The sequence below is a fragment of the Pimephales promelas genome, chromosome 16, assembly GCF_988280905.1.
Source record: "Pimephales promelas chromosome 16, fPimPro1.hap1.1, whole genome shotgun sequence".
NCBI classification, from domain to species: domain Eukaryota; kingdom Metazoa; phylum Chordata; class Actinopteri; order Cypriniformes; family Leuciscidae; genus Pimephales; species Pimephales promelas.
Genome location: NC_142784.1, coordinates 7,856,479 through 7,876,295, shown reverse-complemented (window position 1 = coordinate 7,876,295; position 19,817 = coordinate 7,856,479). Strand labels below are relative to the sequence as shown.

The 19,817-nt window shown below is 37.7% G+C and overlaps 1 protein-coding gene across 2 annotated transcripts in view; it reads left to right on the top strand.

The window, feature by feature from the left end:
• The window catches only part of pik3cb (phosphatidylinositol-4,5-bisphosphate 3-kinase, catalytic subunit beta), an 87,790-nt gene that overhangs the window by 21,003 nt on the left and 46,970 nt on the right, over positions 1-19,817 (top strand). For both annotated transcript variants that reach the window (XM_039654198.2, XM_039654197.2), the window contains exon 2: positions 1,580-1,643. The gene's annotated coding sequence lies outside the window, so the exon portion shown is untranslated. The remainder of the gene's footprint in view (positions 1-1,579; positions 1,644-19,817) is intronic.

Below are 19,817 nucleotides of genomic sequence, written 5' to 3'. Positions count from 1 at the left end.
ATTCACCAACTATTACAATTTGGATTTATTCAGTTCGTCACAGTTTTGGTGTCAGCATATCGCACAGGTGACGGCCTTGTGAAGGAGCACGGATCGGCTGTGTGACTCTTTCATTCGAGCAACATTTCACAATCAACATTGCTAAATTCGAGTCCAGCATACATGTTTGTCGGTGTTGTCAGATCATCAGTGCTTTTTCCACATCACTGAGAGAGTGTGTTCATGGTTGACAAAACAACATGGTGGATTAAGATAAACACTGGGCAGAAAATGTAGCTTTTTTTAAGAGAAAAGCCTTGTTTGGGGGATATATTGTATTGACATCTGCCGCAAGCAGGAAAGATAATGGAGGCTTGTTACAGATATGTCAAAAAAAAACAAATTAATAAAAACATTTCAGGATAAATAATCATATCGCAACATTTTTTTTTATTTTTTATTAATTGAATGAAGCAATTAAAATATGATTAATTCTGTCCTGTGTAAGTTTGTGGGGCTCATCTTGCAACATGTGTGTCTAAATGTCTCTACAGGGGCTTTGTACGTCCTGCTAGCATTGTGTGTGTGTGTGTGTACCATTTTGGGGACAGATATGGGTAGGCCTATGTCCTCATTTGTAAAACCAACATAAAAATAAAATAAGTAAAGTTTTGTTAAAATTGTAAAATGCATTAAGTTTTCTGTTAGGGAAAGGGTGTGAGTTAGGTATTTATAACTAGATGTATTTAAAAAAAAAACATAATAAAAGTCTGTGGAATGTCCCTGTTTTTCATGCAGTAGTAATCAAGTGTGTGTGTTTATTTCACAGCGAGTGAGAAAGAGTGAGTAACCTTTTTCCCACAATAAAAACAGGCCAAGCAATTGTGGGCCTCTATTTTGACACGCACTTTACTCGCTGCAAAGTGTACGTGCATCATGTCCTGTGGTCAGGTGGTGGCAATGGCATATTTATGTTTTATGATAGTGAATGATTATCATATTCAAATACCATGGCATTTCAGAGAATAACAATGACAAAGAAACACATGGTACTGTGGTTTTACCATGAGAAAAAAACGTGGCATTGCAAGTCACATGCCTAAAACTTATTGTAGTAACATGTTACAAGTAAAAACAGGTATTACTGTGGTCCATGCACCAAAAAAAATGGTATTGCCGTGGTACCGTTTCCAGAAATCATATTAATACCTTTTTTGTGTGTGATAACAACGCTGAGTCAATGTTCATATGTTTTCAGACATGTGTAAAATGTAGAAAGAGAGACTGACAGTTACCCCTCTCCTGGTACCAGTAACCTCAATGATTGTTCATATCAAGAGCCTGTGGCATAAACTGTGTGTTTTCGAGAAGGAGAGGTTATGTTCATGTGAAATCTGCATTAACTTTGCCTCATTACACCCTATAGTTGGCAAACATTAATGGCGTGAGGTAAGCTAGAATAACCAGAGGTGCTGCTGTATATGTAATATCAGCTCCACGAGTCGCTGTCTCAGCTGATATGGGGACACTCAAGGTCCTTCAGCTCTGACTCTGTTCATCGCACACGTATTCATCTGAATCCTCTCTGTGTCTCTGTCAGATGCAGCATCCTCTTCATACCATCATGGAGCCGGCTGAGAAATAAGAGACCGCGGAGACAGCAGGTGAGTGCTGACAGGCCACAACACAAGGTCTCCATTGTGAGCACAAGGCAATCACAATATTCTTATTCAGGTCAAAAAAACGTAAAAAAAGAAAAAAAAAAGAAAAAGAAATGTCTTGGTAAAACCTTAGTGGAAAATCAACAATTCCATCCATTGGGTGATTGGTGTTCTATTGGGATTTTTAAAAATGAAATGCACAAATTCCATGGCCTTTTTTTTTTTGGATGCATCCATTTCATTCAGTTCAAAATAGTTGGATGGAAACCCGACCGAGACAAAACTGAAAAGGGTCATGTGACGCTGAAGACTGCTGAAAATTCAGCTTTCCATCAAAGGAATAAATTATATCTTAAAGACTCCACTTTTTTTAGAAATAGTCTCATTTTACAACTCCCCCAGAGTTAAACAGTTGAGTTTTACCGTTTTCGAATCCATTCAGCCGATTTTCTGATATTTAGAAGAATATCAGTAACTACCCAGATAGCAAACTGACATTGAATCAACGTGGAAACGACATCTCTCATGACATTGAAACAACGTTGATTTTGCTCATCGAATTAACGTTGAACCAACGTCAGACGCGGCATTCTTCAAAGCTAAATGAAAATCGAAAATTGGTTTGCTTTCATAACGTTGAAACAACGCGTTGATTTCAAGTTGATTTTCCGTTAGTTTTGAAAGAATGACGCGTCTGACGTTGGTTCAACGTTAATTCGATGAGCAAAACAATGTCAGATCAACGTTGTTTCGATGTCATATTTCCACGTTGATTCAATGTCAGTTTGCTATCTGGGTAACCAGACAGTTTCTGGTCTCATTGACTTCCATAGTATATTTTTTTCCTACTATGGAAGTCAATGAGACCAGAAACTGTCTGGTTACTGATATTTTTCTAAATATCAGAAAATCGGCTGAATGCATGCAAAAACGGTAAAACTCAACTGTTTAACTCTGGGGGAGTGGTAAAATGAGCCTATTTCCAAAAAAAGTGGAGTATCCCTTTTACATATATCACAACAGAAACCAGTTTAATTATTGTGAGAACATTTCACTGTATTTACTGTATTGTTTTTACTGTATTTTTGATCAAATGAATACAGGCTTGGTGAGTTTTAATGCCCAGAACACAAGCTGACGGTCGGCCGTCAGGCAGTTTTTGTGAGTCAGCCGACTAAGTTTCCTCGGTGTGTTCAGCACAGTTCCGTGCCGTCGGCTGAAATTGGTCCATGACCGATTCGATGTTGAAGGGCTGTCGGGTCAAGAGAGAACTCTGATTGGCTGTTCAGCTTATTGAAAGAGTCAAACGGCAAGCAAAGTAGTCAAAACGGTAAAGATAGAAGGCTGTTCTTATGTTACGTCCTCTTACCTGGGTGTTTCTTGGCAAATATTTCAATATTAACTTGAGTGGAGTGGAATATAAAAAATGTTTAGCAGGATTGATATTCAAAAAGGTAAGCACGTGCTGCTTTGTTTATGTTGTGTGTATCTGCAGACGTCAACGTCGGTTTTCCTTTCTGAATGACGAATATAGACTTATATCTGCAGAAATAAACAGTTGGCTCATTACACGCAGGCGCAGAACGCACATTCTAGCTGACAGTCACCTGTAGTTCTCTCGGTGTGTTCAAGTGCAGCTTTATATCCCGACGTGAGAGGACGAGAGGCGATAACACTGTCGGCTTTGATCAGCGCTACTTCGTCGACGTCGGTTTGGTGTGTTCCGGGGTTAAGGTGCTGTACCTGACACCATTTTCAACTAAAAACGTAAATCTTTTTATGCGTTTTGGCCGTTCATTTACACGACAAAGGCGTGAACGGGTTTCAAAGTGCAAGTTTTTGAAAACGGTCTCTGCGTAAACAACAAAAACACGAATCTCCGAAGCCGATGATGTCGTCTTGCACATGCATATTATGTGTTCAGTCTGTAGTGTTTCATCGCCATCTAAAACGATTTTAGTCGTTTTCGCGGATCTGTGTGAATGGGGATCGTTTTGACAATGTATGCCAATATTGTCTGTTTACTTTATTGTCACTGTCTGTACGTGAAAAACTCAAAGGAAAACTCAGTTTTAAGCATATTGTTATCGTGTAAACATTAACATACCCTAAGAGACTACTTTCAAAAACATTAAAAAATCTAAATATTTCCAAACTTTTGACCGGTAGTGTATGTCCTGTTACCTTTCCTTCCCCCACTAACTTGCTGGATCCACCACTCCCTTTGTATCAGGCCCTCAGGATTTACAGCTTAAGCACTGGCAGAAACCCCAGGAGGGTGATGTTCGGGGTATCGGAGCCCAACGCCTACCTTTACCCCAGCAGCCTTGAGTCAACGGGAAGGCAAGTTATTTTGCCTAAACAACAACCTGCCGACTTCTAAAGGGCAAAGAGGTGGCGGCTGAAATAAAAGTGTAATGCCAGCACTGCAGGTTATATATTCCACACCCTGTGGTATAAGCACCTCTTTCTCTGTCCTAGGATCAGTGGTCTAAATGATTAATCGCATCCAAAATAAAAGTTTGTCTTTACATAATATATGTGGGTGCACTGTGTATAATTATTTTGTATGTAAATACACACACATGCTTGCATATATTTAAGAAATATTTTCATGTATATAGATTTATATATAATTTATATTATATATAAATATTTTATATATAAATAATATTTTTTTCTTAAATATACATGCATGTGTGTGTATTTATATACAGAATAATTATACATAGTGCACCCACATATATTATGTAAACACAAGCTTTTATTTTGGATGCGATTAATCGTTTGACAGTTCAGTTTATATGCTACACAGTTTCAGTGGAGTAAAGTTCCTCTGATGTCACCCAAGGAGTTCAGTTCAAGAAGAGGGAAAAAGTTTAGCTCTCGACCTACAGTAGTTGCGCAAGCACCTTTTTTACTCTACTGTCTACTTGTGCAACTAGGTCGAGGGCTAAAGCACACAATAATATAAAAACCAGCATGTCTCATCTCTTAGTTGAAGCTTTTATATTAAGTCGTAGGTCTTCAATCTTGCTACTGGGGACCCAATGTCCTGTAGTGTTTAAGTGTCTACTTTGCAATAGTTTAGGTTGAGAATGTGGAGCACGTTTCTTCAGCAGTAACTGTACTGAAACTCCTATGGTCCTTGGGGAGAGTAGGACAGGATATGAGGTGCAAGTCTGCACAGTTTTTTTTTTAAGTACACACTCATGACGCAAGGTTTTATCATGCGATTTCCACGAAAGCTATTCCCTCTGGGGAGTCATAGCTTGTTACTATATGGCAATTGTTCATATCTCATGCCGATATACAGAGAGGATGTTAGAAAGAAGATGTTTGGTTGCTTATGTAACTCTGGGTGTCTGATAACAGAAGTGAGGTGTCCTCCTCACAGACGGCACGGACTAGAGATATGCTGAGAGTAAACAGGGAAATCAAGTCGTATTATTCAGTTGTTGTTTTTGGAAAATATCTTTTATATATATGAACTTTTCAGAACTAAGACAAACAGCAACAAACTGAATTTGACTTTTGTTTGAATGTATTTATTGTCTGACCGGGTTTTGAATCTTTTTGCTTGTGGGAGGAGATAATTTAATATTATTATAAATGTATTTGACCGTATTTGTACGTGCTGCTGTTATTATCCAAAGCTGTCTATTTACTTTAAATTATTATTTGATTTACTCTATTAAATCATGTTGGATGTTGGAGTATATGCTGCTTGACTGGTGTCGATCTTGCACAATCTTAAAATTATTATTATTAGAATATTTACAGCAGTTCAAAGTTACAGACTGTTTTAAATGGGGTATGCTTTAGTTCCATTTTAAACACTATAGTTAGTGGTACGTGTATGCTTTCATTTACATAGGATGTGGGTTTAATTGTAAGTAGTTAGACAGATGTCTGATTAACCCCTCAGCTGAGAGCTGTGTACTGTAGGGATAGATGTGTCTCAGCAAAAACTTAGCCTTAGCTGATAATTTACTCACCCCCATGTTATCCAAGATGTCCATAATCCAAGATATGTCATCCAGGTTTTTGATGAAAACATTAATATCTCCATATATGGACTTCAATGGAAACCAAACGGTTCAAGGTCCAAAAGACACTTTCAGTGCACTTTAAAGGGGAAATGAAGCAGTGAATCAAGTTTACATGATTTACTAGATGGATTTCCAATATAATCAACAATTATATAAGAAAAATTACAAATGTAAACATTTAGAAGAAAAAAAGAAAAAACTTTGTATCTTTCGCCGCCAGGGCGCCGCCATTGTGCAGTTGACGTCACGGGGTTGGTTGGCTCAAGTTTAACAGGCTCTGGGCACTGAAAATCGCGACATCAAACTGTGTTTATACCAGTGTTTTGACCGCGAACGACTAATGATAGGTATAGTCATTAGACAAAAAGACGATATCTCATGTTATATGTTGACAAACTGCACATAGAAACATTGTTCGCGATGTCTGCCGTCAGATATTCCCGTCTCGTCAACAACATGTAAGTTGGCATGTAACGTTATTTGTTAAAGGGGAAATGAAACGTCCATATTTTTGCACTGGTAGTGCTAGTAGCTACAGCCTACATACTAGGAAAAGTGTCTCCGCTCTGACATCCTTCAGGGAAAGCATCGCCGCTTCCACACGTCTAACTCCCGGCACAGCATGGTAAACGTGCGCGCCGGTGATGCAGAATTGACCACATAATACATGCTTAAGATCAACCTCTTGACAACAGATGGACTCTGACACGGAGGGCATCGCAGTAACGCTACAACAGCCACACGGACACCCGGTAAGTTAGCGTTGCAAACCCGCTCTTTGCCCCAAACCACCACCGGCTGTTCTACACAGCAACGTAACTTACATGTTGTTGACGAGACGGGAATATGACGGCAGACATCGCGAACAATGTTTCTGTGTGCAGTTTGTCAACATATAACATTAGACGTCGTCTTTTTGTCTAATAACTGTACCTAACATTAGTCGTTCGCGGTCAAAACACTGGTGTAAACACAGTTTGATGTCACGATTTTCAATGCCCAGTGCCTGTTAAACTTGAGCCAACCAACCCCGTGACGTCAACTGCACAATGGCGGCGCCCTGGCGGCGAAAGATACAAAGTTTTTTCTTTTTTTCTTCTAAATGTTTACATTTGTAATGTTTCTTATATAATTGTTGATTATATTGGAAATCCATCTAGTAAATCATGTAAACTTGATTCACTGCTTCATTTCCCCTTTAAATGATTCAAGACGATGAATAAGGGTCTTATCAAGCGAAACAATCGCTCATTTAAAAAAAAATAACAAAGCTTAACCTTTATAAGCTCAAATGCTCGCCTTGCTCTTTTCTGTGATGCACGTTCGTGACTCTCCTGTTCTAACTCGTTCATCAAAATGAACAAATCTTTTTTCGTGTCATTTGGTTGACTCACAGAACATCAAAGAACAGAGCAAGGTGACCAATTGAGCTTATATTGAGCTTTTGTTTTTGTTTTTTAAATGAGCGATCGTTTCGCTTGATAAGACCCTTATTCATCGTCTGGAATCGTTTAAAGCCCTTTGAACGGTTTGCACTGAAAGTGTCTTTTGGACCTTGAACCGTTTGGTTCCCATTGAAGTCCATTATATGGAGAAAATCCTGGAATGTTTTCATCAAAAACCTTAATTTCTTTTCGACTGAAGAAACAAAAACATGGACATCTTGGATGACATGGGAGTGAGTAAATTATTAGCAAACGTTTTTTTTAAAAGTGACCTACTCCTTTAAGTGCTTTTTTTCAGACATTTGACTGTAGAACTGAAAATGAAAGCAGTGCTTGTCGATTACTTTGTATATTATTGTGTTGTGCAAAAGGTTATTTATGCACAGCAAAATAAAGGTCACAGTAATTGCAGGAACATTCACAACAATATTAAGAGGAATGAAAGAGGTAAACTAATTGAAATGCTTTTTTCTATCACAGTTTTATGTATGTTTATAAGTGAGTTAGTAAGTTGACTTTTTGAAACATGTTCCCTGTAAGAGCTTTCTAAAGATTGGTTTGAGTTCTGTTGACATATTGTTGATCATTGCATTAACCTAATATTGTGTATAATAGAACTCAAATTTAATTGATTAATTGATTTTTTGGTAAAACTTAAGCTGTGATAACTTGAATGAACATTGTCATGAAAATTTCAGAGACTGGAAAGTGGATTTCTAGTTCCCAGCATCCTTTGCTTGATAGGACTGAATTAGGTGAATAAATAATATTTCATGTATTTTTTTTTTTTTTTTAGTGAACCAAAAGTTAGTGTTTAATGCAGTTATGTTTGACATTTAAAAGTTGTTTTTGGTTACCACTGTATGCTGAAGAGTAGTTGACATAAAGGTAAACGCTACATTCACTACTTAAAAGCAGTGACTGCTAATGCCAGTTTGACAAGTAATACCTTGGTCATTTAATATATTTATTTATTTATTTGAGCTATTCACAATAATGTTTGTTACAGAAGTCTTAATATTACACAATAATGGAAGCTCAAAATATACTCTCTCTAATATACAGTACATGCTAAATTAGTTTGACTCAGCATGTGCTACATGTCTGTGGCTTTCAGGACTATAATGTAATTAGAGTAATGTGTCTTTTTTTCTGAATGATTGGAGGAGGAATGTGTGGCAGGACAGTGGCATTAATAATAGTTCCTGCTTCCTGTTTGCCTACGAGAGAGCGAAATTCGTGTTGTTGTTTTTTTGTGAATGTGTAAAAAAAAAAAAAAAGTCTTTCTGTGACCTGTTGAACCCACCAGAGTGTGTGTGTGTGTGTGTGTGTGTGTGAGGGGGCGGGGGGGCGTAGTGCGACCCACCATGCTTTTTTTATTACAGAGCTCTTTTGTTCTTCTGGTGAAGAAACTAGCACAAGTGTATTCTCTCTCTCTCTTAAAGAAGCAATTCATTTTCACAACATGACAACATGGGAGGGTTTATATTGCCCTAGTGTCACATGCAGTGCATCTGAAATAGAGGAAGTGTCACATAACTGATATTCTGCTTGATTTCCTACTCTTGACATGGTGAAATAACAGTCATTTTTACAACAGAAAAACTTGAGGTGAAGTTCTAGATGCATTGTGTTAGTCATTCAGCAATGGCTTGTTGGTGGTGTATGAAAGCAGGTTTTAAAAACGCCGGGAACTCTGTTTTTGTCAGGAATATATTAATGGGTTCATGCACAGTTCTGTTTTTGTTCCCACTTTTCTTAGTGGCCCAAGAACAAAATAGTATAATGGCTGAGAGGTGCAAAACAAATCACAATTATAAAAACAAAAAAACACAAAAACAAATCTGAAAACAAATTCACAAGTCAGAAAACACAACGACAAGTCAGACAAAACGGAAAAGGTAGGTATATGTGGCGATTGGAATACTGATCGCTGATTGGACAAGAATCTGTCAATCAAGACATACAGAAAGTGCAGCAGCCTGCGGCAGAAGAAAGATTGATTCGCATGTGCATGTGTAAATATTCGAGCTGTCTATTTAGCCGGCTAATTTAGTGATATTATGGAGAACAAAACTTTCCAAATTAAAATCTTCCTACCACTATCTGGTTTGGTCAGGCAAAATTATAAAATAATTCGAGCTGGTAAAGTGGGCTCGTGTTGGAAGAACAGCTGATTTAGCTTTTGACGCGAACGACCTGAGTTCGAGTCTCCCTCGAGCGACAAATTGTAATTCACAATATTAACTTCTTGTTTATTGATCTGTATAAAACCACATGTAGAAAAGCAAAAGCTCATGCAGGGGCATTGCCCCTATATTTGGAATTTTTAGGGCATTATAAATGCATTCCAATAGTGTTTATGTTTGTTTTTTGCAAAGTGAGGGACCTACTCGATAATGTTAGCTCGCAGCCTCGCACATAAGAAAATATCGTAGACGATACAGCTAATATTTACACATGCATACGCGAATCGATCTTTCTTCTGCCTGTATTATCTGTATGTCTTGATTGACAGATGTCTCGTCCAATCAGCGATCAGTATTCCATTCGCCACCACATATACCTACCTTTTCCGTTTTGTCTGACTTGTCGTTGTGTTTTCTGACTTGTTAATTTGTTTTCAGATTTGTTTTTGTGTTTTCTGATTTGTTAATTTGTTTTCAGATTTGGTGTTGTGTTTTCTGAATTGTTATTTTGTTTTCTAAATTGTCATTGTGTTTTCTGACTTGTTTTTTTGTTTTTATAATTGTGATTTGTTAATTTTGCACCTCTCTCGGCCACCGTAAAATAGTGTTATTTGTTGATGTTTCATATTTTTATGTCCCCAGATTCCTTGGCTTATTTTCTCATGTTTAAGCCTAAGCTTTTGTTGTTGTTGTTGTTTTTGTTGTTGTTTTTCCCATCATATCAATTATTATTTTTTAAGACACTTTTCCGCCTGATATTTTAACCTACAAACATTACCCTACATTATTGTACTTATGTCATTTATTTCAGTATTGCTCGCGCAACTGCACTAAATGGTTGTACATGTAAAAGTACCAGGAATAGACTCCTTTTCAGTTGGTAAACATGGTGACATTTTTTTGTGGGCGGAGCTTAGGCAGAACGATCCCTCTGGCCGCTTCACTATGCTAGTTTGCAAGTATTGTTTGTTTTTTAACAATGACTGGAGAAAATCTGATTCTATCTTAATATGTAAGGTCACTCAGTGTCCAGGAGCACGATTGTTATTTCCAAAAGTTATTTTTAACGGACTGACTGATTTTAACGTAGCCGCCTACACGCTCACTCAATGCATGGACGACCTGACAGGATTGACGTTACCTCGGTTGAGTGGTCTGACTTCTACACCTAACTTTTAGAGGAACCGATCGTAAAGAGAAACTGAGGGCTTATAAATCTTTAGATGCCTATAACTATATGGTCCTGTACAAGACTTGTGTGTATGATCCGCAGTTCTGCTGAGCTAGCGCCGCCGAGATGATGACAATGTAAAGAGTGACATTACGGTGTGATTTTAATGATGTGAATATTTTCTAGAAATAAAAATTCCAGATACGGCATATTCATTTTTCATCAATTCTTGCACCAAACAACACAACAAGATGACATTTAATAATAGTAACAATTATTTAAGCTCCTTATTATGTAGCCGAATCTGTGCTGGTTTGTATTGGCCGCCTCCAGTTTTCACTTTGTTTTGCCTCCAGCTAGCGCCGTAACGTAACTGTGACGTTGGCGCAAAAGGGGGATGAACAGTTTAACTGGTTAATTTGCTTGCGAGTTTATCTTTAAATGATTTCCGCTTGGACCCTGATAGTTGCGTGCGGAGATATATTCTTGGGCTTGTTTTTGTCCTGCTGTAAATAATTGGACATGACTCTCTGGTATACTTGATGTTGATTGGTCTATTGCTCCATTTTGTGGTAAAACATTGAAATATTGAATATGAAAAATATCACTGATGCAGAGAATAGGCCATAATAAAATAATTTCTCAAATCAATCATTCATGATAATGGTCAATATATCATTCTTCTTCTTCTGTGTTCTCTTCCGTTTTTGCCAATCTTCACTCAAACACATGCAGATTCTACAGATCCACGTGATGATCATGTGCTGACCAGGCCCGCGTTAGAAACACACTGGGCCCTGGGGCCATCAGCGAAGCCAAGGGCCCCTTCATAACCGATCTTCATGCCACAACGTTTTCTACCGCAGGAATAATTAGTGTTCAAAATAACGAGATCTTTAAAAAAACTCACCAAAATTACATATTTAAAGTTTTTTTTTTTCATAGCTTAAAATATCTTGAATGTAACTCTACACCCTTGTCTCATTTAGTATATGCAGGTTCTATGAATATGCAAATGAGCCCCGCCTCCACTTACTCACAGACGCTCAGAGATCCACTGGTTGACGATCACACGTTGATCTGATTGGTTACAAGGTAGTTTGTGACGTCAGAAACACCAGCGATTTCAAACCGTGTTTTTGAGACTGTCTTTGGTTCACTGCAGTTTTAAGGAGAAAATACTCAGCAATGATGTCGACTGATGAATTTACACATGGTTTGTCTTAAAATATATTAAAAACACCACATAGGCAGGCATATAAACAACATTAAAAGCTTGATTTTCCACACAGGGGGACTTTAATATGCAGAGATACAACATATCTATAGAAAATATAAAAAATATTTCAAGCAGCAGTTGTATCATTAGAAGGTCTTTTTTCTGGCTGTAGAAGAGGGCAATCATGCGGGCTGGACTGGGGCTCAAATTCTGCCCTATATATTAAATTAATTAATGATTAAATAAAATATATTTTTGAATTTACTGCAAATGTGTTGCATTTTGCATTATATTGCAATGCTCTTATTATTTAAATCACCAGTTATTAGAACGGAACTTAGGTCCTGAAAAATGACTATAGTTCTTGCATCAAATCCAGAGTTTAACTGTAAGATCAAGACGGGCGAAAACCAAGCTCCTCATTACCATGAGTTTATGGTTTCTAAAATAACAGCAACCATTATATTGATAATAAAAACTAAGATATTTGCACTGAAAAACATCTTAAACACTATAAAACAACCTTGTTTGTCATTTATATTACCCGAGAATTTACTGCCATTTTCTTTGCATGATTCTGTTTATGGGGTGCAATATAACATGTATTTGTGTTTTTTCTTTTTTAAAAAGTCTTATTTTTCATAAACTTCACCTTTATTGTAAGTCGCGCTCTCATCTGTCCCCTGAACGAGTGATTGACTTCCTGAGTCTATTGCTGAAATCACCCATTACTCACTATATAGTGGACTATATAGTGAGCTCGCCATTTTGTAGTGCTGTCCGAATGTATAGTGATGATTATTATACCCTATATAGTCCACTCAATGTATCTCAGAATGCATTTTGAAAAGTAGTGTACAACCGATGGTCACTAACTTAAAGCTACACTGTGTAACTCTTTTAGTTTATTCTTAGCTAAAAACACTTAGTTATTTAAAAAATATATGTGCTCATTAATGTATATTTAGTTCGTTCAAGTAATAAAGTATTCTCGTGGGTGTATAATATGCCATTAAAAATACATACGGGTAAGGGGTTCTAATGTCGGTCGCCATGTCGGTCGACGGTCGTACATTTACAACATTAGTACTTATACAAAATTCAGGTCCATAATGTTTGTACGCATTTGTCGTAGACACAAAATAGCATAACTAGTAGCCTAGTGGCTAAAAAGCCAGCGCTAGAATTTGAAAAATATAAAACACAAGGCTACGTCTGGAATTAAAAATGCAAATACATTTAAAATGATTAAGTCTAAGCTGACTTACAGGTTGTGGCCCAACAACTGCTGCCTCTGGTTTTAAAGCTGGAACTGTTCATGTTTTAGTAACAGTTTCTTGTTGAATCCGGTGTTGAATTCGTGGAGCAGCACAGAGAGCTAAATTATGATCGTCATTTTCAGGAACATAATCAAACATAAATTGTTTCCATTGTTGACGAAGTACAGCGTCCGTGGGAAGCTCGAACACAGAAGACCTGACAGCTGGATAAACACAACACACTCGACGAGCCGCGGAAATATGATCATGCCCTTTTTTGCATATTCCCGGAGGGAGGGGTTGATGTAAATGTGTGGGTTAGTGACATCTAAAACCCAGCTGTAGTCCCAATCTAGTCGTTTTTGTAGGCAATATACTTCCTGATTTTTAAAAGACGATATCTCTGCTTACACTGAACTTTCAGCGCTGCAACTTGGCAGATACTGTTCATGCACCAACAGCAACATTACACACTATTTAAAATGAAAAAAGTGAAATTGCAATCAACCCCCCCTTTAATATAAGACTAATAATAGTAACATTAACAGAAAATACCATAATGTCATACAGCTTTAGTAACTGCATGGTCATTTTTATAGTCGTGGCACTGTGTGTGTGTGGAAATCTTAATCTTTAGTTAACTTTGACACTTCAGTGCACATGGAGCTATTCAAACTGGTTTCAGGTTCACCACAGAGCCTTTAAAGTTCCTCTTTTATGCTTTTTTGAAAATTACCATTCAATCAGTGTCATTAGAAACAGAGGATCCAAGTGCAAAGGCAAGTTCTTGCAATAGTCTTTAATGAAGAACATAGGCAGTCTGTCGTGCAACGAGCTCAAAGTCAGTGTAGTTTACAGGTCAGCAGAAACAGAAGACATGTTCTTGCGATGGAGGTTCAGGTTGAATAAGTAGTTCTTCCAGTGTTTCATCACCATTAGACTCGCTCTTGAATTGATGTGGTAAAATCAACCCTATCATTACTAGCCATGTTTCCATCCACTTGTCAATCGAATTATCTGAAATTCGGTTAAAAAACTCATGCGGATAAAGCTGGTGAAAGTGTGTTTCCATCCAACAGCTTTAAAGCGAATAAAAACCTGTACGTAATGACGTCACATGCTGTTTTGCGATCAAATTGGTATATCGAATTGATTTGAGACATTTTAAGGTGTTTCCATTTATTTTCGCACTGAATCGAACAACATTCAAGCAAACTTTTGCGAACAAAGTTTTGTTAGACAAAACGGATAGCGCCATCTACCAAAAAATGATAAATATTTCACAAGTTGAAGGTTAATAATGCTTATGTGCTTGCAAGCTGATAGCGACATATGAATGGGATAATGTATGCGAGGCGGTTGTTGTATTCGCCTCACAACCGCCTCGCTATATATTATCCTGCTTATTACATATAAATCAACCAAATAAATAAATAAATCAATCATTTGACACAAAATATTGACTTAAAAACGAGTTTATTGATTTAAAAACGAGTATTGCTTCTGCTAAAGAAAATAGTCTGTTCCGTCTCTGAACTGCGTCCATGGCAACGGTGTGTTATACTAGAAGCGCCGCAGTCTGTTAACTAGAAATAACAGACCACATTCTACATTACAATTCAACCAAGCCACGTAAAAACAAGCAAAACTAACCTAAGAAAACAGCGACGCTATAAACATTGCTATGATGATGCGATGCCGATGCACGTATGCCCGACGACAGCGGAGGTGACTGTGGTTTGGGAACGAGCGCTCCATCAGTTCTGGGAGATCGTGGTTCACGGAAACCCTTTGGTTGAAGCATCTTTTTGCTTTGTCCACTTACATCTGTCTTTGTTGACATCCGGCATGTGTGCGCAAACAGACTGGCCGGAAATGAACTCGTCTTCTGACGTGTTGCAACCATAAAAGGGCATAAAACTTAATCGCAATTCATTATTTATTCGGCAAATAACGTTTCCATCAGCTTTTATCGCATTAGCCGTATATCGATCAAGAGAAAATCCGATGAGGCCGAACGTATTTCATTTGAGTCGATTTTCATGAAATTTCATCGAATTTTACTGTTTCCATAAGGCATTTTTCATTCGATATCACTTCATTCGGATAAAAACGTGTCGATGGAAACATGGATACTGTCTTTTACAGTGTGTGCGATCGCTGAGCTTTAGGAAGCCTCTGGAGCTGAAGTTCAGTTATGGTAATGGGCGTTTCGTTTCCATTCTGTAGACCAATCACAACACACTGGGCCGTTTGGCCAATCAAAGCAGAGCAGCTTACGGAGAGGAGGGATGAGAATCATTGAAAAATGTGATGTGTAGTGTATATTATGAGAAAAGTAAACTCTTTAATGAATGTTAACCTGTGTTTGGAGTTTAATAACAAGAGTTTGTCAGCTCTGTGTGTGAGACGGTCCTGCGACTGCTGGATTAATGGGGTTTAATCAGTTAGCGGCTCCATCGTTTGGCTTTTGATGTCTGTTTCCCAGGTGCTCCACTAAATAACAGCTCTTAATGTGTGGGGGTGTGGAGGGGTTTTGGCGATTGGCCCACCGGGAAAAGTTCAGGTGCTCCTGATGGCCAGTCAATCTACTCCCAAGCCAAACACGGGCCCCTTCCTAGCCCTATTGTTAATAATAAAGAACACTTTATGAATTTACAGTTTGTTGACCAGCTGATGCCATAATGGGAGACTGATTAGTGCTGCGAGAGATAGAGATAGAGATGGAGAGAGCTCTAAATCCAATATCCTGCTGAGAACTTTTACAGCTTAATGACCCCCCACCCCCATCCCTGTCTTTCTCTTTCATGCTTTCTCACGCCACTCTCCTCTTCTCACTCATTGTATATGGCAAATAATTGCAGCACTGTGCCTTGCCCTTTACCATCCTTCACTCTCACTAAAACTGACACAGTGATATTACATCCATTGATGCAGTAGCCCCAAAAAAGGTATTTGGAAGCTAAAGTCTAATAGTTATTTCAAAAGTCAGAGAGGAAGACAGGGTTTGTCAGGGTTTCTCCAAATTGTAGCAAATTGTCGAGGGCTGGACAGGTCAATGTAACTTGGCTGTCTATGCGGTATAAAAGCAAAAAAAAAAAAAAAAAAAACGAACAAAAAGAAATTGGTGCTGGTCTCTTCCCTTTTTGCCAAATAGGTAGGAAAACTTCAACACCCATAATGCACTGGGCATAGCCACATCCAGTCTGTTTCTATTGGATAAGCTTGACCAGAGAACTTATGCTGCGTTCCAGGCAGGTTTTTGAGCATGTAAATCACGACTTCCAACCACCACTCATAACTTTATAGTCACGCCAAACTACCTGAGTGCAAGGAATTGTGGTAGCCAGATGTAAACAAATCGGCATGGCGGACCTTACGGGGCTTATGCGCATTTCTGTGGCCAAAGGTGCTTACTCCGGAAAACGGAGGATGAAAAAAGGCGCATAAGGCAAGATAAGCTGTTAGACCTTTTATTTGACTTTATTTGTATATTTGGAAACGTATTTGGTATTAAGTTATCCTTGCACTCAGTGGACTGAACACTAGTTAGCATTAAATTGTCCTACAGTGTATTCACACCTTGTACCTCCTGCAGAAACACTGCATCTGTAGGGGCTGCCATTGTTGTTTTGTATGGTTATGTGACGTCAGAGCTCATAACTGGGAGTACATCGATCTAGTTTGAGTTCACGGATGGGAAGCCACGGGTTTGCCTGGAACGCGGCATTATGGGAAACAGTTCTCAGCAAACTTTCAAAAATTGCATTTCACATAGAATATTTCTAGTGTACTATATAACTATATAACTATATTAGGGCTGTCAGTTAAACGCGTTATTAACGGCGTTAACGCAAACCCATTTTAACGGCGTAAAAAAATTTTATTGCACGATTAACGGTCTTTTTGGCCTTGCAAACTTTGTAGGTTTTTTTTCATATACTTTTGCAACAGGACGCGATATGCGCGACGCTGCGTTATAAAACCCATTCATTTCAGTGGCTTGTGCTGCGCGAGGAAGTTTTGTTGTTTCGTTGGACCAAAGCAATTGGATCTAGCTAGACCTGAAACAAAACAATAGGCAAGCCGCACACACTCGTTTTGGCTTTCGATCTGGCCAAATAGTTGATTAACGTTACGTTTTGAGTGGATGACGAGCGAGAGACGCCGAAATGGATGCCAATAAGATTCTGAATGGAAACTTTACTTTACTAAAAAATTACCAAATGGTTCAATTGACAATACTAAAGTGATCTGTGTGTTTGTCGTTGTGAACTGAGCTATCATCATCGCAACATGTCCAGTCTGACATACCACTTGATTGCCAAACACACACACACACACACAGCTGATGCAAATTCTCCGCCCCCTCGTCAAAATCAGGACCTCGTCAGTATTTCTTTCACACTTTTATTGATGGACAGCGTTACAATGAGAGATTATTTGCTCCAAGTGAGAATGCTGAATGTGTGAAATTGAACACAGTATATGACAATGTTGTTTTCAATAAAAAACATTTGCACAAAGCAAGCCGATCCACTTTTCCATGTTGATAAGAGCATTAAAATAATGTGAGAAAGAAATCAAGAGACATTTAGAATAGATAAAAATGTGTGATTAATCGCAAGTTAACTATGACATTAATGCGATTAATCGCGATTAAATATTTTAATCGTTTGACAGCACTAATATATATATATATATATATATATATTATAATGTTATATATAAGTTTTGTTGTTCATGTTGCTTTGATGATTCCATAAAAGCATAAGATGGAGAAAAGAAACTATTAGAACAGTCACTGAAAAGGTTCATAAAACACTCTTTACCGTCACTTTTATGTTATTTTAAAATGACAAGATCACACTTTAGGTTTACAGATGTTGAATCCTCAAATCAACTAATCATGTGACATTTCCTTAGTAAGGATCATAGGCTACAGGATCATAGGCTTTGCATAGGATACAGGATCATAGGCTTTACAATCCACCCAAATCAGATTAATCAGGGGAACTGTGAGTGTAATTACAGCATCACTGTCCGGGAATCTCCTGGAATTGGTGTTGCTCTTGTCTCTGTACGGAAATGAAGAGTCAGGGCTTTTTCAACGTGTCTGCTGCACATTCAGTCTTTTATTGTATACTATATCTTTCATTGGCTTTATGTGTTCTGTGTGAAGGGTCTGTGTTAACTCAGTCACTTCTGCGGTATTTTTTTTTTAGCATTTGCGCGTGGCTGGGTCATAAGGTCTTCCATTAGTCATGGTGCTTTTGAGAGAGACACACTGGTGTGTGTGGGTGCGGGTGTGTGGTGGGGGGTGTGCTTTCAAGGCAGGGAGAGAGAACTTCCTGTTTTGTTTGCGTTAAAATATTACTCAGTAGTCTAACACCTTACGCTCTTTATGGTTCCCTTTGTTTAATGTCCCTCATCTCTATTAAAAGCAGATTAATAGACAAAAAGACCCATAACCACACTCTTTAAAACACTGGCAACTAAAGATCAAAGAATTCACAACTTCAATTACAATAGTAATAATGTTTTTTTGGTAACACTGTTTTATAGTGTACTTGTTGCATGTACCTACCATAGCAATAACAGTAAACTATGCATAATTATAGCTAACTAACCCTCAACCAAATTTATAATCCTACCCTAATCCTGAAGTAAGTACTTGTATTTTATTACCATAACTCAGTACTTAAATATATAATTACACTGTAACAATGTCATCTTAATATAAAGTGTAACCTGTTTTGTTTTTTTTAGTAGAAATCTCTTGGATTAACTCAACCAATTTCTGAGTTAGGTTTGCTTTATTAATTATAGCAGCACTGTCCTTGTAGGGCATCATATTTTTAGCCTTTTCAATGAAACCAAATGATCAAAAAACATATATTTCTGTTGGGACAGACAGGCATCAAAAATGTGTGTATGAATCTCAGCAATGGTGACAAACAGATCACTTCTGAACATAAGCTTATTATTTGTTCATACAGCAATGCATGATTGGAGCCCCCCCCCCCCAAAAAAAAAAAAAAAAGTACTGTCCCCCCAACACACATTTGTTATCTTTTAGAGTGCACTTTTATATTCCCCTTGTCATAGTTTGACTGAAATATAAGTTTAATTGCAATACCAAAAGATTTATGGCACACAGCTCACTAACAATATAAACAAGATAATAATATCATAATAAAATTATGATAACCGTTAAATGTCAAAACGACAGCCTAAATGGCTATGTTGAAATATGAAATATGATTGATAAACTGAGACATGCAGATTTGTTGGATCAAACTGTTTCAAACTGTTGTTGTCTGGTAACTTATGATAAGTGTTTTTAAATGTCTTTGAGGGGTTGTTTGCTCATAAATCGGACTGAACTGGTTAAAGTTAATAGCACAAGGCTCCTTTTCACAATCAAGATGATTTTTTATGTTATCTGAGTCAGCAAATAGTGAGTCTGCCATTTAGCTGTTTTTCAGGAGCTCTTTTTCATGTAAGCTCTCGAATTAAATATGAAACATGTAAGCTCTCTTAGTTTTTATTGACTAAAATACTAAGGTCGACCTAAATGATAATCAAATATCATATTTTTTTTTAGGCCTGTATGAGGAAATGGCCTCCAAGATACTATACTTCACATTGATAGTAAACGCAACCTACAGGTGTAGTTCAAATTAATGGCACAGTCTTATGTATGCATTTATTTATTATTTCAGTTATAATTTTTAGTTACCATTATTTCATTTATATTTTGTCATCATGTGACCAACCAGCCTTTGATGCTGATTCCTGCTGTATTCAAGCATTTTCACAGAGGAAAACACACATTTAGT